A 25,916-nucleotide genomic window follows, 5' to 3' on the forward strand; every position below is an offset into this window, starting at 1 on the left:
ATGAGCAGATTGTCTTGATTGATGAGGTGGAAAACAAAATATTGCTTCCTTATATCTGCAATAGTGTTGAATAAAGAAGAAATGAATTTTAAAGCGATATCAGAATTCATCTCCACAAGTTACCGTCTCTGTTCTGCACTAGTAAGTAACTATGATTCAGCCTCAAGGACACAGAGTAAAACAGCACATTGTGCCATGAGAAATCCTTTAGGGGATAGTAGATATGATTTCATTTCACAGCAGCCTCACCAACAGGCTTATTTAGAAAGTTAGTTCCAAATGGGGCCAAACAGGACGACGTCTCACAGCGATGCTCATGATGTAAAGTTTGTGCTTCAGACACTCATGATCAAGAAAGTTTGACTAATTAAGAGTTTGAGCTCCGATTATTCCATGTGTCTGTCCATCTTTTATCTAACCACAAGCCCATTGCTGGGAAACGTCACGCCAAAGAACCTGTAAATAAAGAGCACTCTACCTGGGCTGGAACCCTGCGACACACCGGGGCACACTCCCCCGTCCTCACTAGTATGTCAAAGACCAGTTGTTCCAGCTGCTCAGCAGCGCCACCGCTACTGAACACGCCTCAGTCTTTTCAGGTATAATTGGTAAATGTTGGACCTTGGTATGTTCCCTGATGGTCTGACATGAGGAAGACGGAGCGAGTCGAGCATCACGGATAATAACTGGACTGTTCCTGGTTCATTACTGCTCATCGGATCCTATCAGACAAGTTTCAGCTGCTGCTTCACTCAGCTCTAAAAATATCCAGGCAGTGATATCAGAACTGGGACACCGTGTGAAAGGTCTTCTTTCAGTCCGACTCTGGGCTCGTTGTTAGCGTTGGCTCGGCTGCAGGTACTCCCATATGGCCGCTCAGTGTTACGCAGCCTGTGGATGCTGCCAGAAGTATCTGCCAGAAGTATCTGCCAACACTACACAGGATGCAAACGAGCAGGAAAGAAGATGGATGACGAGACGGTACGACTGCGACGGTAAACTGTGGTTGAAATGAGGGCATAGGGACGGGCAGAGAGCTGGATCCACTGGCTCTCTTAGTTTAAAGTTCCCCTGTCCTCTGGCTGTTCACCTCCTCCTCCTGTTCTTCTCCTCCTCCTGTTCACCTCCTCCTGTTCTCCTCCTCCTCCTGTTCACCTCCTCCTGTTCACCTCCTCCTGTTCATCTCCTCCTCCTGTTCTCCTCCTCCTCCTGTTCACCTCCTCCTCCTGTTCACCTCCTCCTGTTCATCTCCTCCTCCTGTTCACCTCCTCCTCCTGTTCTCCTCTTGGTCTGGTCGGTCCAGAAACCTTCAGTATTCTAAGGTTCTAGCTCCTCCTTGATTTTCTTCATTTGAATATTGGATCATAGGAGCTGCATTCAGAATCTGCTGTGTCTGTGTGAGCTGGACTGGCTCCGCCTACACATGCCCATCTTGGGAAGAGGAGGAAGTACTTCCTCTCGTGGTGCCATATGGACGCTCAGTGTTACGCAGCCTGTGGATGCTGCCAGAAGTATCTGCCAACACTACACAGGATGCAAACGAGCAGTGTCATGTGCTAATTGTGGGAGGAGTCAAAGGGAGGGCCTGCCTTGATTGGGATTGGCTAAACCCCCGATGACACTATATAGGGTTTGATTTCTGATTGGCTGCTTGGAGCAACACACTTTTTAAAACCTGAAACAAGCCAGGGAGAGAGAGGACAGACTGTCTTCACTTCTGGGACGTCAGTCCAGGTATGGGGACGAGTAGTACTGCTGGAGAACCTTCAGGAAGGGAATTCTACATAATATAACTCCTTTAAGTTCAACAGAAGTACTCAGGTTAACATCAAATCAACACTAAATCAATCCAACATCCATCTTCTTATGTACTTCATCCACTCCATTCTGTCTGGTCTCCGTCTGACCCGTCCTGTCCCGCGTGAAGCCTGTGTGTGTGTGTGTGTGTGTGTGTGTGTGTGTGTGTGTGTGTGTGTGTGTGTGTGTGTGTGTGTGTGTGTGTGTGTGTGTGTGTGTGTGTGTGTGTGTGTGTGTGTGTGTGTGTGTGTGTGTCTAGAAAAAGTTCTATTTTCTTCAACCTAACGGGCCAACATGCTATATTTAAACCTGATTCAAAGTACCTAGAAACTTTACTTTTTAGTTTAGTTTTTTACATCTTATGCAGCAAATATTGAATGAATTAAAGTGTCATTTTTCTTTTAAAGAACAGAAGTATGAAAAAAGTTAAAATAAGGATAAATAAGGATAAATAAGGATTCCTCCTGCAGTGAAGCAAGCTGCTAACTAACCATAATACTTCACTAGATACTCCAAACATCACGAGCCAAACTTCTCCTCAACATTAGGAAAGCTTTACACACATCAACTAATATTAAAGCATGCACATTATGACAAGGCAGTGAAGTACTGAGAAACAAGAAAACTTACCATGAGGAGTATTATCACACACTTTTCCTCCAGATGTTTACTTCTGCTCGTTCCTCCTGTTTTCCTGCAGGATGTTTGATGTTTTTTCGGAGGAGCATTGCTGGTGGAAGGTGTACTATCAGAGTCTGTCCCCATGCTGCTTTGTCTGCTCGTCTGTTGTCTTCTGGTATTTTGTTATTGAGCAGCTGTACCTCAACCAATGAGAGAAGCAGGATTCTGGATTGTCGTACTGGTGGTGGAATAAGTTTACCGTAAGTTTTGATATAAAGCGCCCGGCTTGTCATTAATTCCATCGACATTTTACAGACTATTTTTGATTCTCACGGTAGTACGGGACAAAGTGCGTCCCTTTTCAGCTCAACACGGGACGCATACTTTTGCTTGCGAATATGGGACGATTCCGTTTTTGAAGGGACGGTTGTCAACCCTACGTGTACACCAATCACAAACTGTGAGGTGAAATTAGGAAGTGAGCTTCTGTCCTCTGTGTTGCCGGTACAATGGACCAAATGGAGAGCACTCTTCAAATCAGACACGCTCTTTAGCTTTGTAATAAATGTTGACATGCACAGACTGGAGGGCTTTTCTGAACCAACAGAAGTGGGTATTTTTAGGTATTTGATCAAACCTTGGAAGAGGTTTGTGGGAACATGAGCAGTCTCGGTAGAAATCTGCTGAAACTCGCAGCGATCTTGCCAAAGCAGTGGTGACGTGGAGCGTGTGACCTCAGTAGATATTAGTCTGCAGGATTCAGGCGTTACTGGAAGACGAGCTGTGATCTACCCCCTGGAGGGTTTTTCTGTCCAGCCGGCGGAGCAGGGCGGCTCAGCTGATGAAACTCCAGGCAACGGCTCGGCTGTGGGGCTCAGGCAGGACCTGTGTGATCCGTCTCAAGGTCGTCCTTTACTGAACGCTTCCAGGCTACTTTTCTCTCCTGAACTTCTGTTTGTCTCGTTGTCGTCGCTGGATGTTCGTGATGTTTCAGAGCCGCAAGAGCTGAGTATCGAACAGATTCAGCTCAATGAGCAAGTTTGTTCTCCCAACTCCAAAAATCTAAATGATCATTATTGATGATTGATTTTATTATTATTATCATCATCATCATCATCATCATCATCATCATCATCATCATCATTATTATTATTATTATTATCATTATTTATTATTATTATTATTATTATTATTATTATTATTATTATTATTATCATTATTTATTATTATTATTATTATTATTATTATTATTATTATTATTACTATTGTTATTAAGATTATCAATAATATTTATCTCATTATTATTAGTATTAGCATTATTGTTTGCTGTGTGCAGACTGTACGACGGCGTGAGGCCACGTGATTGAGCAATAACAACCTGTCCTAAATATAAAAACTATTTTTTCTTCAGCTTGTAACGGTATTTATTCATGGCAAATTATGGAGTTAATGTAGACTTAACACACAGTTTTTATAACTTAAGTAACATAACTGCAGGTGGTGAAACTGTTTCTCTCCAAGTTAAGAAAAACAAAAAAAAACAAATCTCACGAATAATATCACGAAAGCCAGACTTATGTTACAGTGCAGGTCCAACGCTTCAATGACATTTTAATTAATTCAGTTTAAATGCTCGGGCGGCTGGAGGTAAGGTGGTAAAAAACAACAACCTGGAAGTACACAAAAAATGTTAATTGTGTTGTTTATTTTTAACAAGATAAAAGTTTTAAATTAATTGCCAAAATTAATGAGTTGTTAAAGAAGGCGGAGCTTCTCTGTGGCGGCGTTTGTGTTTGTAAGACAAAGTGTGAGGAGGAGAATGTGGAGGCGGTCGTGGCTCGGAGAGCGAGGACGACCTGGAGGGGGACGTTGCAACTGGAGCGTGGAGGAAGTACTTGTTAGCATCTACTAGCATGCTACGTTAGCATTTCCTGTCCTGGTCTTTCATGTTCCAGCTAAACTCACTCCATGGAAACCGAACAAACAGGCTGCAGGAGCAGCAGCAGCGACCATGGCCACAAACATCTCACTCTGTCTGGTAGTGATCTCAGGCTGACGCCCATTAGAGCTACGACCACGACCTGGACCGGCTCAGGGTGTCACGTTACCACCTGGACCGGCTGACGGTGTCACGTTACCACCTGGACCGGCTCACGGTGTCACGTTACCTCCTGGACCGGCTGACGGTGTCACGTTACCACCTGGACCGGCTCACGGTGTCACGTTACCACCTGGACCGGCTCACGGTGTCACGTTACCACCTGGACCTCACGGTGTCACGTTACCACCTGGACCGGCTCACAGTGTCACGTTACGACCTGGACCGGCTCACGGTGTCACGTTACGACCTGGACCGGCTCACGGTGTCACGTTACGACCTGGACCGGCTCACGGTGTCACGTTACGACCTGGACCGGCTCACAGTGTCACGTTACGACCTGGACCGGCTCACAGTGTCACGTTACGACCTGGACCGGCTCACAGTGTCACGTTACCTCCTGGACCGGCTCACAGTGTCACGTTACGACCTGGACCGGCTCACGGTGTCACGTTACGACCTGGACCGGCTCACAGTGTCACGTTACGACCTGGACCGGCTCACGGTGTCACGTTACGACCTGGACCGGCTCACGGTGTCACGTTACGACCTGGACCGGCTCACGGTGTCACGTTACCACCTGGACCCTCCAACAATCTGTCGTGTGGAAAACTTTAAAAAATGGAAGCTAATGTTAAGCGAAAGCTGCTAATTCATAAAATGTGTTGTGGATACGGGCTAATGCTAATGCTAATGTAGCATTGTTCGGTTATGAATGCTGAGTCGGTTCACGATTAGTATAAGTAATTTTTTTATCATTATTTTTTTTAGTTTTTTGTTCCTGTTTAATTTTTTTTTTTATTAAAAAAAGAAGTAGAAACTTTCTGCTCGTTATAAAGACAACAGCTTCGGCTCCACTGTGCCTCTTTTGAGCAACAAATCCAATAAAGCCTCAGTAACTGTAACTGAATTACAGAGTTGTTGTGATATATTTACTCTTCACTTTCTGCTTGTTCACTATTCTGCTTCCACATCTTTATGGTAATAATTTCTATCTTTCTGTTTAAACTAGACTTGTTGCCTCAGAGCTGTATGCTCCTGCAACCTGCCCCCAAATACCTGGAAAGGATTTAGTAGCAGGCAAATAGGTAGGTAGATTTAACCCTGATATTTTATCAGCATGAATCAGTGTTAATTTGAGTCCAGTTTTCCTGGTCAACACTTCCAGAGTGATGCTGAATATATATTGCAGGAATAACAGTGACACATTTGGTGGGATCGTCTGTTGGCACGCGTCATGACGTCGTGTTGATTCGAGTGCAGCTTCCATTTGAAATAAACCTTGATTAACTCCTGCCGGGAACAAACCAGGTTGTGAGACTGAAAGATGTAAACATGAACCTGGTTCTTTATTTCTCTGAACACTGGAGCTCACAGAAGCACAGAAAAAGAAACCTCAGGTCTGATTTGTCTTTCATTGCACCCCGGTGGTCGTTAACAAGCAGCGGGTGACTGGAGCGCTCCGGGTTTCCTGCACTGGACGGCGTATTCAGCGAGAGCAGCTCATTCCAGTGTCACACCAAAAGAAAGAAAGTCCTCACAATGGGATTCTCGTTTCACTTTGATGCTTTAAATGTGCGCCACAAAAGATGATTCACAGTCGTCATTTTCTAATATTGAAAAGCTGTGAGACACTGGGAGGCACTAAAAGTTCTTTCCCCGATTGTTGCTGAAGAAACAGAACCAAACCAGAAATATATGACTTGTTAGCTCCTGTTCACAGTGGCCTGGAAAACTCTACAACATACTGTCAGCAGGAAACGCAGCAAAATCCGGAAAACTACTATGAAATCAGAAAAAACTACAAAATCAAGAAAACACTGCAAATTTCAGAAAACACTACAAAATCCACAAAATACCAACAAATCAAGGAAACACTACAAGATTGACAGACACAACGGAACGTTAGGTACCAGCTGACCACGGGGCTTGTCACTGATTGGACGCGCTGCCAATGACACGCCGGTCACTGATTGGACAGAAGCACAGCCGTCTCTTTAACACAAAATCAAGGCGACTTTCAAACCTGAGCGCCACGACGAAGAGTCGACTCTCGACTTATCCGTCATTATTTTGATGCGGCTCATGAATTTGAGGTGATTCCTGAAATGCTGTCAACTTACCAAATATAACGATTAGTATACGTGTTAAACATTTTAAAAATACTGACTTTGCTTCTGTCCAATCAGCGATGTGCAATGGCAGATGGTGGATCCACATGCGGCACAAGGTGCCTTATTTTCCACTGTCCACCTGGCGTACAGAATGTCTCTACACGCCACTGGATACTATGTCTTTGTCCTTAGTGGTGTGAGGGACTGACAGCAGGACACCAAGAGGAGGACCACCACTTTCTTTTCTCCACTTAAAACACTGGATGAGAAAAGATATATTTTTCTTGAATTTTGTCGTCGTAAGTCTTAAAGACTTTAAGACTTTAGACCAGAGGTCATTAACCTGCGGCTCTGGAGCCTCATGTGGCTCTTCAGCTCCTCTGTAGCGGCTACATGAAACTCTCAATATATGTCATGAATAGAAACATTGGTTTTCATTTAGATTTCTTTCTTTTTTTTTCTCTTTTTTTTGGGAAATAGTAATTGTACACAGTTAAACATATAGTGTAGGAATACAGATATAAGATTATTTCCTCTTTTTTCCCCCGTGCATTTTTAACTCACTCTCATTCACCAACACTTTGTCTACACAAAGTTAGACAAAATAGTTTTGCTTATACGCAAAAACCATAAACGCCGTCTAAGAATGACTGGGACATAGAAAGTCTGACACCCTGAACTATTTACTAAAGTGGGGAGCTTACAGTATGGAAGGAGACAAAAACATTATTCAGAAAACTTTTAAACAATTCAGTGAAGTCATAGAAAATCGTTCTCATTGGGGTAATGTAGTTCATCCATTTATTCCAAATACAATAAAATTTGTTTTTTCTTGTTTGCATTATGTAGGTTAAGTTAAATTTCAAAAATAATGTCAATCCAAGCTTGCAGAGAAGGTGGAGCTGAAGTTGGCCACTTTTTGGTAATAATGTTCTTGCTTGCTGCCAGAAGAGCCGGCAACAGTTTTTATCACTTCTCTGTTGCAAATTATTCGTATTTCCCAAATACATATTTTCAAAGGTGAACGGTAAATCAATTCCAAACAGAGTTTAGAGTCCTACCAACCTCTTTCCAATATTCAATTTAGGACAGATTTAAAATACATGGTACTGGTTCGCTTCGTCTGAGCCCCACTGTCTCCAACATGTTGGTGTTTGAATACTTTCCCTGGACGGGTCTGGAAGTACCTCACAACATCTTTCCAACAATGCTCTCGCCAGAATCAGGGATTTGTTGACGAACACTGAAATGACCAAATTTCTCCCCAATCTTCTTCAGACATATTAATGGCAGCCTCCTTCTCCCATTTCTGTTTTAGATTCAGTGTTTTGTGTTTGTCGGTAGTAAAAAAGGCCAAATATATTCTGGAAATCCTTTTTTGGGTCAATAAACTGTGTGCTGATTTCAGTATTTTATAAAATACCATGTCAGTCTGTGAAAAATGAGAAGTTTTGCATTTTGAAGTGAAGCTGTGTCTTACTTGAAGATATCTGTAAAAATCGTTTGTTCCCAAGTTATATTTGTTCTGAAGATCCTGGAAACTGGGAAAGATATTATGTTTGGTAAACGACCAGTATGTTGTCAGGTCCTTTTCTACCCACAATTTAAATGTGGAATCTACTTTATTAGGAGGGAAATCAGAATCAAATACACATCATCTTAATAAATGTACCAGTTTTTGTTAAGTCAATCACCTTCTTCTAAATGTTTAATGTAAAATGTACTCAACAGGCTCCAGGCCCTGGATTCATGACGGCAGTGCTCTGTCGCCAGTCGCTGCCTGCGGTGGGAATGAACTGACCATTTTAATCTCCAATCCTTTCCACTTTGATCAGTAGTTATCGTTGCACCAGGAGAGGAGAGGAATTAACAGAGACGCACAGTGATAGTATCGTAGGCATGGGAGGGCCACCCCCCCCTCTTCCTTTTGTAATTCCATCGTGCTAAGCCTAACACGTGGCTTCTTTCCTCGCCAGATAAACCTGGTATCTGTTTGTCCCACTCCTTAAATTGACTTTCGGGCACTTCTCTTGGGAGCGTTCTAAATGAGTACAGTAGTTTAGGGAGTATTGACATCTTAATAGTATTTACTCTGGAGGTGAGACTCTAAAAGGGGATAAGGCTCCACCTAGGTAAGTCTTCCTTAATCTTTGGTGACAATGGCTCATAATTTGTTTGATAAAGTTTTGCTAAATCTTTGGTCACGGACACACCAAGATACTTTATCTCTTGAGATTCCCAATTTAAATTATAATCATTTAGTAAATCTGTTGGGGCAGTGATATTTAGTGTCCTAACTTGTGTTTTTGAAATGTTGAGTTTGTAACCTGATAAGTTTCCAACTTCTTTTAACAAAGTCATCCGGCCTTTGAATGATTTTTCTGGTTCCTCCAGGTAAACCAACACATCATCGGCAAATGTTGCCACCTTGTGTTCAGTTCCTGCAACTGTAAATCCTTTGATTTGGGTACTTTGCCTTAACAATTGTCCAAGATGTTTGATAAATATTGCAAATAAAGGTGTAGAGATTGGGCACCCCTGCCTGCTTCCTCTTTCCAACAGGAACGAGTCTGTAAGGTCACCATTAACCTTTATCCGGTTTCCAGTACAGAGATTGAATCACCTTTATAAAATTACTATGAAATGCCAATTTATCCATTCCTTTGTAAAGAAAAAGCCATCTTACTGAATCACAGGCCTTTACTGCATCGAGACCAACTACCAAGGCACCACTTTTCTCCCGTATTGCATGATCAACAATCTGTATAGTCCTTCTTATGTCGTCCATTGTCTGTCTCTGTTTGACAAATTCTGTCTGGTCCAGATTGATGACGTCTGGTAATACGTTCTCCAGTCCACGTGCTATGGAGGTAAAAAGTTTATAGTCCACATTGAGGACACTTATGGGTCTATAATTTCCACACTCCGTCTGAACCAGGGTGTACCCATCAGAACCAGGGTGTACCCATCTGAACCAGGGTGTACCCATCAGAACCAGGGTGTACCCGTCTGAACCAGGGTGTACCCATCTGAACCAGGGTGTACCCATCTGAACCAGGGTGTACCCCTCTGAACCAGGGTGTACCCATCTGAACCAGGGTCTACCCGTCTGAACCAGGGTGTACCCGTCTGAACCAGGGGATTTTACAGATTTAAATTTTGAAATTGCCACATTTATTTCTTTGATTGTAATAGGCATCAGTCGCATTTTATTTTGGAAATCCTTTACTTTGAGGAGCTCCAGACTTTCCAAGAACACATTGACACTTTGCTGACTTGCCGCTGCAGGCTGTGTCTATAACCTGTGGTCACATGATTCAAAATGTTCTTTAATTCTTTCCCTGGCGTCCTCACTTTGGCCGGTTGTAGGATTCTTCACCTTATAAACTGTGTTCTCCGTTTGTTGTTCGCACAGCTTATAAACCAGGATTTTTGCTGATTTTGCACCAATTTCATAATTTTTGTTTCAGAAATGTCCATTTTTTTGGTATTTCCATAGTGTGAATATCATCTATTTGCCTTTGTAGCCTTTTTATGTCCGATCTCTTTTGAGTGTTTGAATTTGTTTGAACTTTTCCTGTAGATCTGTCAAATGTTTACTTCTACATTTGTTCATGTATGCAGTAAGGGACATAAGCTTTCCTCTGAGTACTGCTTTCAATGTGTCCCACAGGATTGTAGGTTTAATTATGCCGTCATCGTTAATTTCCATATATTTTTTGATGTAACTTATAACTTTCCCAACTACTTTTGAGTCTTTAAGACTATATGTTTTTATTCTCCAATGGGTTTTCTTTGTGCCCCCTGCAGGTCTACTATTAGAGGTATTAGACTATGATCTGATATCAATTGTTGCAATTTGGGAGTCCTTCTTCTGAAGCCTATCCACACTAAATACAAAATATAATCTATCCTGGAGCAGCTGCAATGTGGGACAGAAAAGTGTGTATAACCTCTAGTCTGCACATCTCTCCACACATCTATGATTCCAGCTCCTTTATTATGGAATTCACCTTTGTGAGCAGGGGATGTGTCTGGGTAGCTTTACCCCATGAGTCCATATTTGGGTCAAGCCTGATGTTAAACTCACCACCACAGATCCTCACTCCTTGTGAAGTAGCCATCATCTCAAACATCTTCTTATACAGTCGCCAATCGCTCCCTGGTGGAGCACACACGTTTATCAGAGGTACTTCAATTCCTTCTAATTTACCGGTGATCTTAATAAAACGGCCATTTTCATCTGCTGTCTCAGACTCATGTTCGTAGGTAAGCCCGCTGGATGTAAGCGTGGCCACCCATCTTTTGTGTGCCGCCTTATATGAGGAGGCAAATACATGATGAAGCTCCGCCTCCTAGGCTGAGCATGTTCAGAATCAGACCTGTGAGTCTCCTGGAGAAAAGCTGTTTGTGCTTTTTCTTTCGTTCATTTTGATCAAATCTTGGATCTCTTGAGCGGGTTTAATACGCCATTTATGTTGAAAGAAATTATTTTTAGTTCTCCTCTCTGCATTTGGTCTCTTTTGTAAATACAGAAACAATAGTGTCTCCTTTCCAAACCATTTTATAGCTGCCCCTTCCAACATAACGGTAAACAGTAGAACACTGGTAACAACATGCAAACATTAAAACTGTTAAACCTTTTAACTTTCAAACCCACTTCCTAAGTCCTTTCTCTCTTGGACCCCATCGTCGAGGGATATCCTCTTTTGCCTGAAAGGCCTGGAGCGCCCTCTGAAACAGTTATCTCGATGCTCTTTGTGTCTCCGTAGTGACGTGTTTGTTAGTTCGTATTCTCCATCCAAGCGTGAAATTACCTGTTCAGTTTGCTTCCTGAGACGTTTGTGTTCTCGGTTTGATTCCTCCTAAATGATTGGAGCTTTTCCTTGTATCCCGGTGTGCGTCGTGTTGGCCGTGGTTGCCAGGTTTGCTGCTGCAGCCTCTCCAGGAGCGTGTCGGGATCTGTGCGCCTCACCCTGTCCACCAGGTCCGACGATGCGTCCTCCATCGAGTCGTGCAGTGTCACTGGGAATAAGGTCTGAAACCTCATATTGTTCTCTTTGAGAATCCTTTGTATCTCTCCATATCCCCTCCGTGGGGCCGGCCCATCAGGGCCTAATCGTGATCCAAGCTGATTTGGCTGTTTGGTGTAAAACTTGTCTTTTGCCAGACCGATTTCATTACTTCTTCTTCAGTACGATGGCTTTGGAACCTGACCACTATCGATCTGGGCTTCCTGTGTGCAGGAGCACTGGGTCCAGGGCCCGCTGCGCTCTCTCAATCTGTAAATCTTGAGTAGTATTCCCAGATTCTCCTGCAATAACTTCTCCACAAATGGCAAGACCATAGCTGGGGATTCCCCCTCAGCCAACTCGGGGATCCCATACATTCTGATGTTCTGTCTCCGGGTGCGTCCTTCTAATTCTGATAGTCTTTGCCGGCGCTGCCCTTGTTGCTTCACTAGCTCCACCATCACCTCTTCTACCCACTGCACACAGGCTTCCTAGTTGTAATCCGGTTTTCTGCGTCGTCCAATCTTGACTTTGTGTTTGTAATCTCTTGCTTCAGATCGGCGAGTTGCTTTTCATTGTCCTCGCGGAAATCTCTGATTTCTTTCAGGATCAATGCCAGCTTGTCTTTGCCTTGAGCGTCCATAATGTCTGCGTCACCTTGGCTAGCTGCGGGAGCGCGAGCATGTTCTTCATCCCCGATGTTTCTGTCAACAGCTTGAGCCGCCTTCTTTGTCTTGTTCTTGGATGCCATTTCTTTTCCCTTTTCACTATATCAACTCGTTTAATATAAATGCGCAAGTTAATTCAGGGCAAAAACGTCCACTAGGGGTCACTTTTTCTACTAAATTTCACCTTAACATTCACTGTATTGGCTCAAATGGCATGATGTTTGCTGAGGAAGCTTAATTTTACATACAATTTCAAAATCTGATTTCAAAATTTTCACTAGGTTAATAATACCCTGTCGGCAGATTTACTCTCTTTGGTGGCGTTTGTGACTGTTTTCATCCACTAGCTTAACAGCTGTAAAATATATTGGATAAATATTTCTTTCAAATTTTTTTGCATAAATCTGTTCATCAATCTCGGTCCTAATCAAAACTACCAAAAATGTCAAAAAGAATATTTATCCGATATATTTTTACAGCTGTAAAGTCAGTGGATGAAAACAGCCATGAACGCCACCAAAGGGAGTTTTTTTGAAAATCTGATGCTGCACAAAAACTAAATATGCTTCAAAGTTAATTACATTACTCGTCTTTGACATATCCAAGACTGTAATAACACGTAAAACAATTCTGATGTCAAATCACATTTATATTGAAATAGGATCATTTTGTGTGTATTTTTTTCCAATATCAGTGCCTTTATTTTCTGAATTGGCGTTTAAAGGGTTAATTTAAACCCAAAAATAAATATATATATTTGGTAGTTTTGATTAGGACTGAGGTTGATTAACGGATTTATGCAAAACGATTTGAAAAAAAAAATATTTATTTGGTATATTTTTACAGCAGTCAATGTTAGTGGATGAAAACAGCCACCAACGCCACCAAAGGGAGTTTTTTTTGAAAATCTGATGTTGCACAAAATCTAAATGTGCTTCAAAGTTAATTACATGACTAATATTTCACATATCCAACACTGTAATAGGATGTAAAAAAATTCCGATGTCCGATCACATTTATATTGAAAATGGGTCATTTTGTGTGTATTTGTTTCCCATATCAGTGCCTTTATTTTCTAAATTGGCATTTAAAGGGTTGATTTAAAAAATACAATTTTTTAATAATTGGTAGTTTTGATCAGGACTGAGGTTAATTAACAGGTTTATTCAAAAAAAACTTGAAAAAAATATTCTTCTGATATATTTGTACAGCTGTCAAAGTTAGTGGATGAAAAGAGCCACGAACGCCACCAAAGGAAGTTTTTTCGAACTCTTCACAAGGGTTGGATTGACTTTCATGGGTGTTTCACATTAGTTTGTTGCCAGATGCTTTTCACGCCGCCATCCCTGGTGGTGACCCGGAAGTGACTCGTCTTCATTTAGATTTCATTTGCATTAAACACTGATTTTCAACATTGGTTGAATCTTCAGGATGAAAACACCAGAAGAAAGTAAAACAGCTAAACGAGCCAGAATAGCGAAAGTATAAAATAGCTAAAACTACTGAAAAAAAGTAATAATGCAGTAAAAACAGTCAAACTAAAATCATTGAAATTGTTAGTTCTGATTTTCTTTTCTGGAAAAGAAGGAATAATGAAAATGAAGAAAAAGAAAAAAAGAATAAATAGAAAAAGGGAACCTCATAAAGGACAGGAAAGAAAAAACAAAAAGAAAAAATAAAACACTTAGAAATTGCTAATACAGCTAAAACTGACGTAGCAATGAGTAAGGTCAGATCGCCGAGCTGGAGAAGCTAAAATAGCCTATTTAAAAACAAAAAGAAAAAAACCCAGGAAAACTCCTGCCAAAAGCTAAAAATGTCACAAAGTTTATTTGAATTGTACCTTCATGGATGTAACCTCAGTCTTTGGATGTATAGAAATCGTTTTCCTTCTTCAGTTCAGATCTTTGACATGTTTTGCAGCTTCAGACGAATTCTATGTGGTATAAAATCCTGAAAACGTCTCCTCTGGTCATGAAGGTTGCAGAGCTCTGCTTTAGACACTCCACTAATATTAATGAACCAAACCAGGTTTTACATGAAATCTTTGGACTTAAAGGAGCTCGTCTGATGTTTTGGAAGAGAGACGCTCTTGGTGTTTCCTCACGCGTGCCTTGCTTCAGCGCCAGGGAAAGTAGGTCAGTGGTGTTTTCCTGCTTGCTCCTGGTTGTGAGCCTCCCGAGGCGGACTTCCAGGACCACAGGACTCGTCTCTCGCCACGTCGCTCCGGCCGCACTAATGGAGTGTTTTATGTGTTTGAGGGAAGGTGAGCCGGCGACTGCAGATGAGTCCGCTCGGAGGAGGTATCCCTCCACATGAAATATTCATCCTCTCCTCTGACTAAAAGCAGAGCGGAGCGAGAAAAAAATGTATCCTGCTTTCCAGGAAATCAACCGCAATGAAGAGGCAGAGACAAAAGGACGAGCAGGATCAGGAGGGAGAAACTCCACTTTTCCTTAAAAACCAAGATAAACCAAGAAACAGAACTGGTGGGAAACAGTTCGTCTTTGTCCAAGAGAGGAAGAGTTCAAACCTGAGGTCAACAACCTGCCGCTCTTCAGCGCCCCCTGTAGCTCCCTGACATTGTTAAACTAACATTGCGAGTACAGAGGGATCTTTTAGGAAAAGAATAAAGAAAAAGATCAAAAGGAAAAAAGAAGGAAAGGAAAAAATAAAACACTATTTATTTTACTAAAACACACAGCGACTATAAAGAGTTAAACAGCCGAGTTACATAAAATAACTAAAGAAGAAAAATCCATGAAAAAAGAGGAAGAACCTCTAAAAACGTCTCCAAGAGCTGAAAACATAATAAAATCGAAGTAAATTCTGCCCAGAATGAAAACTACTTTTTAGTTGTTGAAAGAGGTTTTTTCTTCATTTCAGAGGATTTACATGTTTTGTGGCTCCGGTGCTTTTAATTTGGTGGGAAATTGTAGAAATTGATCTTTTAGTCATAAAAGTTGCAGAACGCCGGTTTAAGGGATGAAGTAACACCGATGGAAGAGAGGCAGAGAAAGAAAGCAGATTATCCTCGACAGGATTTCACGCTGCTGAAAAAGAAAAAGTTCTTATTTCTGCTGAGAAAACTGAAAAGACGTTTGATCACTCGCAGCACAATGTCTCTGACCCGCCGCGCTGCAGGAGGAAGGAACACGAAGCGGTGCTGTCATTAAAAGTCAAACCTTCAAATAAATAAATAAGTGAAGGTAAATCTGTGCCTTTGTTGTGGCGACAGCTGAGAGCAACTCCGGGTTTCTTCTTCTGACAGGCTGCTGACATTCCAGTCGTACAAAGAAGGGAAAGCATCAAATCTTTTACTTAAGTACTGTCAAATATTTCTCTGGTGGAAGGAAAAGTACAGACTGAACCTCTTTATCTCAGTAACGTGTTGGTTGTGGAGGTGTTGACCCCGACCTTCTCGCTCAGAGGCGACAGAATGAACCACGACACCACCATGAAGGTTTTCGTAGTTTAGGCAAAACACAATGTAGTGAATGCTTTGGACACAAGCTAACGGCTTGGATTCAAACCATGAGTGAAACTTTTAAAGTCTCTTTCCAAGAGAGACTGTGACGCATTAAACTGACATTGTTGCTTCGTAGAAAAGCTCCTGCAGACTGTGATCTTAACAATCCTACAAGTCACCGCCGCCACGCTGCACCACATCAACTAAACCACCACATGACGTTTGCTGTGTGCAGACTGTACGACAGCGTGAGGTCACGTGATTTTGCGCAACACGTGATCACGCATCAACACCACGTCCTAAACATAAAGAAGGCGGAGCTTCTCTGTGGCGGCGTCTGTGTTTGTAAGACAAAGTGTGAGGAGGAGAATGTGGAGGCGGTCGTGGCTCGGAGAGCGAGGACGACCTGGAGGGGGACGTTGCAACGGGAGCGTGGAGGAAGTACTTGTTAGCATCTACTAGCATGCTACGTTAGCATTTCCTGTCCTGGTCTTTCATGTTCCAGCTAAACTCACTCCATGGAAACCGAACAAACAGGCTGCAGGAGCAGCAGCAGCTACCATGGCCACAAACATCTCACTCTGTGTGGTAGTGATCTCAGGCTGACGCCCATTAGAGCTACGACCACGACCTGGACCGGCTCACGGTGTCACGTTACCTCCTGGACCGGCTCACGGTGTCACGTTACCTCCTGGACCGGCTGACGGTGTCACGTTACCTCTTGGACCGGCTGACGGTGTCACGTTACGACCTGGACCGGCTCACGGTGTCACGTTACGACCTGGACCGGCTCACGGTGTCACGTTACCTCCTGGACCGGCTCACGGTGTCACGTTACGACCTGGACCGGCTCACGGTGTCACGTTACGACCTGGACCAGCTGATAGTGTCACGTTACCTCCTGGACCGGCTCATGGTGTCACGTTACCTCCTGGACCGGCTCAGGGTGTCACGTTATGACCTGGACCGGCTCAGGGTGTCACGTTACGACCTGGACCGGTTCACGGTGTCACGTTATGACCTGGACCGGCTCACGGTGTCACGTTACGACCTGGACCAGCTCACGGTGTCACGTTACCACCTGGACCGGCTCACGGTGTCACGTTACGACCTGGACCGGTTCACGGTGTCATGTTACCTCCTGGACCGGCCCACGGTGTCACGTTACCTCCTGGACCGGCTCACGGTGTCATGTTACCTCCTGGACCGGCTCACGGTGTCATGTTACCTCCTGGACCGGCCCAGGGTGTCACGTTACCTCCTGGACCGGCCCAGGGTGTCACGTTACCTCCTGGACCGGCCCAGGGTGTTACGTTACGACCTGGACCGGCTCACGGTGTCACGTTACCTCCTGGACCGGCTCACGGTGTCATGTTACTTCCTGGACCGGCCCACGGTGTCACGTTACCTCCTGGACCGGCTCACGGTGTCATGTTACCTCCTGGACCGGCTCACGGTGTCATGTTACCTCCTGGACCGGCCCAGGGTGTCACGTTACCTCCTGGACCGGCCCAGGGTGTCACGTTACCTCCTGGACCGGCCCAGGGTGTTACGTTACGACCTGGACCGGCTCACGGTGTCACGTTACCTCCTGGACCGGCTCACGGTGTCATGTTACTTCCTGGACCGGCCCACGGTGTCACGTTACCTCCTGGACCGGCTCACGGTGTCATGTTACCTCCCGGACCGGCCCAGGGTGTTACGTTACCTCCACTAATTAGAGCTACGACCAAAGATTCCACCACGACTTTCCCACCATCGATATCTTTGTGTCGGAGGTTCAAGCAGACGATGTTGGAGTAAAAAACTTTTGAAGGTAAATGAATCTCAACACACACACACACACACACACACACACACACACACACACACACACACACACACACACACACACACACACACACACACACACACACACACACACACACACACACACACACACACACACACACAGGATTAATGAGCAGCTCCAGTAAACAGCAGTTTGATGAAACAGTAGAAGATGAGCAGGACTCTGCAGCTCACTGAATCTCACTTACAGCTGCCGCATTACTAATCCCACCAGAGTAATCAGTTACACACATCTAAGTGGCAGTAATGAGTTGGATTGCTGTGGTGAGAACTATGTCCTGCCTGCTGTAGCGGATTTCACACTCCAATGTTCTCACTTTCTAACTCTGGAACTCTTTCATTAAGCTCATGTTGTCGAGCTTCATTCGTCACCTCGTCACCGACTGACGGCCTGCAGACGAGAGCACACGCCCCAGGGACAAAGAAACAGGATTGGTGGTGGCGCTCCCCGCCTCGCCGTGTCAGAACCAGGTTCTGCTGCAGGTTCTGCTGCAGGTTCTGGGTGTGAAGACATCGAGGATCAGAGGCCACTGCTGAGAGCTGGTTCACCACTTCAGCTCCCAGCAGGACCAGGACCTTCTGAAATCCCCAGATGTCTGCTGCAAACTAGTGACGACAAAGCAGCCTGGTGAACTGGTGTGACGCTCAGCAGCAGGGTATCTGGAGTTAGGCTCCGCCCACAACACAAGTCTTGGTGCTAAATTCCAATTTTTTGCTGGTATCCAATTTTTTTTGTGTGTGATTATTTCAAACGCAACCTGCCCTTCAATCGTGATTGGACCGGATGTTTTCAGGCCCCATGACCTGCCGGTCAGCTCCAGGGTTGCCAGATGTGACTCAGTGTTTTCAGCCTAAACAAGGTAAAACCCACACACCTTAATAAAAACCAGCCCAAATCTCAGCCTGTGTAGGAATCATGTTAAAACTGTAAAACTGTAATAAAGAACACACCATAAACACTCAAACGCACCAAATAAACAAAGTTAAAAGGTAAGAGAGTTTGGCTCTTCAACTGGGGGATACCCTCCATATCTGGCAACACTGGTCAGCGTGTAGAACCATTTTCTAGTGGTTGTTAAATACGAGCGACAGAATCTAGACAACATGCGGAGTAAAGAAGACGGCGAATAAGGAAAAAAGAGAGCACAGCTTTTATTCTGGCGGAGCCGCTTCACAGCGCTGGTCTGTGACGTCAGTGACGAAGTACTCACATGAAGAAAAACATCCAAATTGGTTCCACATACGAACAAGGCCTGGTTCTATAGGAAAATATTGGAATTGGAGTTTTAACATGGAAATAAAACAGGTTGATGAGTCTCTGTGAGTAAAGATCAGAATTGGGTCTGAGTTCCCTGCAGTGTGAACGAGGCCTTAGTGGACTGGTGTGACGCTCAGGGAACCCAGTGGAGAGGCTGGTGGACTCGGGACGATGGGGGATGAAGCAGTGGAGAGGCTGGTGGACCCGGGACGATGGGGGATGAAGCAGTGGAGAGGTTGGTGGACCCGGGACGATGGGGGATGAAGCAGTGGAGAGACTGGTGGACGATGGGGGATGAAGCAGTGGAGAGACTGGTGGACGATGGGGGATGAAGCAGTGGAGAGGCTAGTGGACCCAGGACGATGGGGGATGAAGCAGTGGAGAGGCTGGTGGATGATGGGGGATGAAGCAGTGGAGAGGCTAGTGGACCCAGGACGATGGGGGATGAAGCAGTGGAGAGGCTGGTGGACGATGGGGGATGAAGCAGTGGAGAGGCTAGTGGACCCAGGACGATGGGGGATGAAGCAGTGGAGAGGCTGGTGGACGATGGGGGATGAAGCAGTGGAGAGGCTAGTGGACCCAGGACGATGGGGGATGAAGCAGTGGAGAGGCTAGTGGACCCGGGACGATGGGGGATGAAGCAGTGGAGAGGTTGGTGGACCCAGGACGATGGGGGATGAAGCAGTGGAGAGGCTAGTGGACCCAGGACAATGGGGGATGAAGCAGTGGAGAGGTTGGTGGACCCAGGACGATGGGGGATGAAGCAGTGGAGAGGTTGGTGGACCCAGGACGATGGGGGATGAAGCAGTGGAGAGGCTAGTGGACCCGGGACGATGGGGGATGAAGCAGTGGAGAGGCTAGTGGACGCAGGACGATGGGGGACGAAGCAGTGGAGTGACTGGTGGACCCGGGACGATGGGGGATGAAGCAGTGGAGAGACTGGTGGACCCGGGGTGATGGGGGATGAAGCAGTGGAGAGACTGGTGGACCCGGGGTGATGGGGGATGAAACAGTGGAGAGGCTGGTGGACCCGGGACGATGGGGGATGAAGCAGTGGAGAGACTGGTGGACCTGGGGTGATGGGGGATGAAACAGTGGAGAGACTGGTGGACCCAGGACGATGGGGGATGAAGCAGTGGAGAGGCTAGTGGACCCAGGACGATGGGGGATGAAGCAGTGGAGAGACTGGTGGACCCAGGACGATGGGGGATGAAGCAGTGGAGAGGCTAGTGGACCCGGGGTGATGGGGGATGAAGCTGTGGAGAGGCTGGTGGACCCGGGGTGATGGGGGACGAAGCAGTGGACAGACTGGTGGACCCGGGACGATGGGGGATGAAGCAGTGGAGAGGCTGGTGGACCCGGGGTGATGGAGCCACACATGGGTACGACATTGAGCAGGTCCGGTCACACAGATTCCTCTGTGTTCTCGTCCACCATGACTCAAGCTGCCAGTGTCTGTGGCTGAATCCACCAGCGCCTGCATCTCCTCCGTCCACTCAGGCTGTTTGGTGTCTGAGAAGATATCAGGTTAACTTTCTACAGAGCAACAATGGAGTCTGTGTCGCGACACGTCATGACCAGCCGGTTCAGGAATAAGATTGTTAAGTCCAGAGCTCAGATACTTGCTCTGCTAAAGACAGCGGGGGAAGTCCTCCGCCCCCCAGGACCCGTTTGAACCATCCACCCTCAGACAGCCAGACAATCTTTAATCCAGAGCCTCCAGGATTTCCTCATGCTGCCATCGCAACGATTAACGCAAACTCAACAGATCCCCGCAATTTTATCGCAGCCTGCAACTTTAACCAATCCCCACAACTTCTCTGTGATTTTGACCAATCGTGGCGAGTAATATAAATGATCATAATATTAAATGATTATTACTGAACCAATCACCTTTTATCGATCCAAACTAGCCCAATAACAGTAATAATGAATATAGACGATCTCCCAACATCACTGATTGAACTCCCATGGAGAGCTGGGTTTATCTCCATAATTCAAAGTTATGTGATTCAGTCATTGGTTGTCCAATTCGCTACCGAGAGTCTCTCTGCGACTTCCTGTCATACAGACATCTTCTCTGGCTGACGATACATTACCACACTACGTTCCACAACCCAAAGACCAAAGAAAATGTTAAAAGTTCTGTGTTCTGTGTCTGGCCAGAAAACAGAGATCTGAGGTCACACAACATTATGAAGCAATGAAACCTGCTTTCTCTTTTGTCTGTCAGTGAAAATCATGTTATCCCCTAAAACCTGAAGCAATGTGGCAGAGCTGTCTGGCTCCATGATGGAGACTTAGAGGTTTTGATGCACAAACTTTAGCAGTTTTGCCTTTCAGCTGCCGTCTGTTGACAGTTGAGTCTCAGGATCAGTGTGAGATGAAGCTCCAACAAACATCCACCCAGTGCAGCTTGGTCATACAATTTCATATTTAACTCATTTTTCACACATAAACATTTTAATATTCATTTCTGGCTTCTTGGTTTCTATAAGAGTCATTAGCCTATTTTTGGAGTTGTGAACTGAAGTAAACAAATACTGCATATTCTGTTCAGTAAGAACGAGGATGTGAGCCAGAGCAGAAGGTCGTGTCCACAGATGGATTGTGGTCCGGCACAGTGACGGAGGCGCTGTCAGCCCCGCTGCAGTAACAGCCCCAATAATGATGATGCTAATTAATGGAAATAGCAGTGCTGCAACAAGCTGTAATTCTCAGAGCTCACATGGCCTCATCAGCCCACAATGCAAAGTTTATGAATTTGTAAAAGCATATCGCTTCTTCTGTTTCTGGGCTAACCTCTTTTTCTCCCCGGCAGTTTGTTCACTTCATCAACTTTCCTCGGCGCCTGATGGAGCCCAGAACTACGAGTTGAGATAGCCCAGCGTGATCCAGGAAGAGACAGAGAGAGGCAGCAGTGAAAGTTTCCTCCACTGATGGCAGGTCCTCAACATATCCCACAGCCAGTTCTCCTCCTGCGAGGCTCCTGCTGTTCCCGGTGTGGTGATCAGTGACTTTAGTGCAAAGTTGAAAACTAAAACTTTCTCAAAATCAAATTATATTCCTCTGAATGATGAAGTGCTGCAGTGTGGTTTGTTTTTACTGATTCTACCAAATGTGTTGGATGGATGGATGGATGGATGTTGGATGGATGGATGGATGATGGATGGATGGATGATGGATGGATGGGTGGATGGATAGATGGATGATGGATGGATGGGTGATGGATGGATGGATGATGGATGGATGGATGATGGATGGATGGGTGATGGATGGATGGATGGATGGATGGATGATGGATGGGTGATGGACGGAGGGAGGGATGGATGGATGGATGATGGATGGATTGAGGGAGGAATGGATGGATGGGTGATGGATGGAGGGATGGATGATGGATGGATGGATGGATGGATGGATGGATGGATGGATGGATGGATGGATGGGTGATGGATGGATGGGTGATGGATGGATGGATGATGGATGGATGGATAAATGGATGGAGGGATGGATAGGGGATGGATGGATGGATGGATGATGGATGGATGGGTGATGGATGGATGGATGGATGATGGATGGATGGATGGATGGATGGATGATGGATGGGTGATGGATGGAGGGAGGGATGGATGATGGATGGGTGATGGATGGAGGGAGGGATGGATGGATGGGTGATGGATGGATTGAGGGAGGAATGGATGGATGGATGATGGATGGATTGAGGGAGGAATGGATGGATGGGTGATGGATGGAGGGATGGATGGATGGGTGATGGATTGAGGGAGGAATGGATGGATGGATGATGGATGGATGGATGATGGATGGATGGGTGATGGATGGATTGAGGGAGGAATGGATGGATGGGTGATGGATGGAGGGATGGATGGGTGATGGATGGAGGGATGGAGGGATGGATGGGTGAAGGATCAGGTTACACAGTTAGAAACATGTATTTCCTGACTTTCCACTAAAAGCTGGAACTTTGAGGTATTTTCTGCCTTTCAGATATTTGATGTTAAAACAGTTCAGGACAGAGATGGACTTTCTAAGAACCCTGAGAACTCCAGCAGGTTCAGACATCAATACGTGTTGTGTCTTTCAACTATTACAGAGAATTACACTAAAAATAAGCAATACAGAGAAACTACTTTCCGAACCAAGTACTCTGAGTATTGCTCCGTGAATCAAACCAGATCAAAGTGAACCAGGGAGGTTTGGGCTCACCAGATTAACTTGTTAGAAGAATGTGACTATGTGATGGAGCTCCTAATGAAAGATGAGGAGTTTTTCTTTGCCTGTTCATCAAGGTCAGTCTCACCATTGTCTAAGAGCACCTGGATATTCTCAGATGAGGCAGAATCAAAGACATTTAGGGAGGATTCAGGATTTATCACTGTTTTATCTTGAAAATGAAAATCATCCTTTGGACCACAAGAAAGACCTTAGATGAGGTTGTGGTGAGGCTTGTCTCGTTGCTGCAGGAGTTTATGAAATGCTTGTTGGAACTTTTCCGTTGCTCTAGTCTGTTTCTCTGAACTTAGTCCCCAGAGGTTTCACCAGGAATGTTCCTGACATAACTCAACACAAATCTGGACTCCAATGAAAAAGACGTTATTTTAATAAGGTGCTGTTCCCACTTTAGTGTTTAAGGTGATGAATGACTGCACACATCAACGGGAGCGACTCTGGGTTTGTTTGTTTAGTCTGGGGTGCAGATCAGGATGGATTTACCACCAATAGGATTAATGAAAACTCCCAGCCACAGTTTGATTCTTTGAATGACGTTGCTGTGAAGATCCTTACACCTGCTCATTAATAGACACAGTCTCTCTTCATACTAGTATTACTTAAAGGGCTACTATCATGCAGAATTCATTTTCTACTGGGTCTCCAGCAGTACTAATCGTCCCCATACCTGGACTGACGTCCCAGAAGTGAAGACAGTCTGTCCTCTCTCTCCCTGGCTTGTTTCAGGTTTTAAAAAGTGTGTTGCTCCAACCAGCCAATCAGAAATCAAACCCTATATAGTGTCATCGGGGGTTTAGCCAATCCCAATTGAAGTAGGCCCTCCATTTGACTCCTCCCACAATTAGGCAGCTCTGCTCTGGCACATGGCACCACGAGAGGAAGTACTTCCTCCTCTTCCCAAGATGGGCATGTGGTGGGCGGAGCCAGTCCAGCTCACACAGACACAGCAGATTCTGAATGCAGCTCCTATGATCCAATATTCTAATGAGGAAAATCAAGGAGGAGCTAGAAACTTAGAATACAAAGTGTGGTTGCGTGTGCGTGGGTGTGGCCGAGCGGCGATGCAGAGAGAGTGGAAGGCGGCTCGAGGGAGGCGCTGAGGGGGGAGTCGACACACCGGATGCCCATCTAGGTTTGATTGTGTCTCTCCTCCCTGACAGTCGCGGCTGGGAGGCTTTAAAAGGGGGAGAAGCTCCAGGAGGAGTGGCCGGAGCCTGGAAACATAAATGTGGTGTGGTGAAAATAAAGAACCTAACCATCAACGCTGACTCAGCATCTGTGTACAAGTAGATCCTGGGAACGAGAGTCTCTTGTTACACAAGATTTCTGGACCAACGATACCAAGTGGAAGCAACCCTTCAAAAGCTGGAGAATAGGAGAACTTTAAAGAACGTGTCCCTCTTTTGACAGATTGCATTATCACAAGATGTTTTGTCGCTTCATGAATCAGTGGTCTTACATTGTGTGAAGCTTTTGGGTCATTCATCAGGTCTTGAAATGTCACTAATAATGTTCATTTTATTTCTAAGAACCTCAGTCACTAATCTGGGAGCAGACTATTTAATCCTGCGCAATCATGTTCTCCTAATTTGAAACAAGAGGCAGTGAAGTGAATGAAACAGAACCTAGTTTTCTGTCCTGGTCAGGTTGGTGTCCTGGTGGAGTTTAACCAGTAGTCAACAGAAAGTCCATCGCTTATCAGTTTGACACAGACACCGTTTGATCTTGTGACCTTTTATTCCACTGAAAGGTTTTCAAGACAGCGACATACAGGATTTGCAGTCATGAAAAACCTGGAAAAGGTTTATATTTTTATTTTTGGTGTAAAGTTTTGGAAAAGTTATGGAATGATAAACAGCAGGCAGCAAATGTGGTGCATGCGCTGTAGTTTGAATTGGTTCAGGTCTGGACGCGTACCGTATTGGCCATGACACTGGCAGAGGGGCTGCTAACGCTGGGAGCAGGACTCAAACCACATCCATCGGTGAGTTTATGAACACTGGTGCATCAAATACAGCCGATGAAGCTGCTGCACCTCAACAGCCAAGGTTCCTGTGAATTGTATTACTCAGGTTCACTGCCAGTTTGTTGTCTGTTAGGGTTAGGGTTAGGGTGGGTTAGGGTTAGGGTTAGGGTGGGTTAGAGTTAGGGTTAGGGTTAGGGTTAGAGTTAGAGTTAGAGTTAGAGTTAGGGGTTAGGGTTAGGGTTAGAGTTAGAGTTAGAGTTAGAGTTAGGGTTAGGGTTAGAGTTAGAGTTAGAGTTAGAGTTAGAGTTAGGGGTTAGGGTTAGGGTTAGAGTTAGAGTTAGAGTTAGAGTTAGAGTTAGGGTTAGAGTTAGAGTTAGAGTTAGAGTTAGGGGTTAGGGTTATAGTTAGAGTTAGAGTTAGGGTTAGGGTTAGAGTTAGGGTTAGGGTTAGGGTTAGAGTTAGAGTTAGAGTTAGGGGTTAGGGTTATAGTTAGAGTTAGAGTTAGAGTTAGGGTTAGGGTTAGGGTTAGAGTTAGAGTTAGAGTTAGAGTTAGGGTTAGAGTTAGAGTTAGAGTTAGAGTTAGAGTTAGGGGTTAGGGTTATAGTTAGAGTTAGAGTTAGGGTTAGGGTTAGAGTTAGGGTTAGGGTTAGAGTTAGAGTTAGAGTTAGGGTTCGAGTTAGAGTTAGAGTTAGGGGTTAAGGTTAGAGTTAGGGTTAGAGTTAGAGTTAGAGTTAGGGTTAGGGTTAGGGTTAGGGTTAGGGTTAGAGTTAGAGTTAGAGTTACAGTTACAGTTACAGTTAGGGTTAGAGTTAGA

The 25,916-nt window shown here is 44.9% G+C and overlaps 1 protein-coding gene across 2 annotated transcripts in view; it reads right to left on the reverse strand.

The window, feature by feature from the left end:
* grm8b (glutamate receptor, metabotropic 8b) overlaps positions 1–25,916 on the reverse strand; it is a 208,342-nt gene that overhangs the window by 113,589 nt on the left and 68,837 nt on the right. The window contains exon 1 of one of the 2 annotated variants that reach the window (XM_080475551.1): positions 479–724. The exons of the other annotated variant lie outside the window; for it this stretch is intronic. The gene's annotated coding sequence lies outside the window, so the exon portion shown is untranslated. Of the gene's footprint in view, positions 1–478; positions 725–25,916 lie in introns of those variants that run through there. 2 annotated transcript variants of the gene reach the window in all.

Source organism: Lipophrys pholis (genome assembly GCF_963383615.2).
Source record: "Lipophrys pholis genome assembly, chromosome: 11".
Classification (NCBI taxonomy): Eukaryota; Metazoa; Chordata; class Actinopteri; order Blenniiformes; family Blenniidae; genus Lipophrys; species Lipophrys pholis.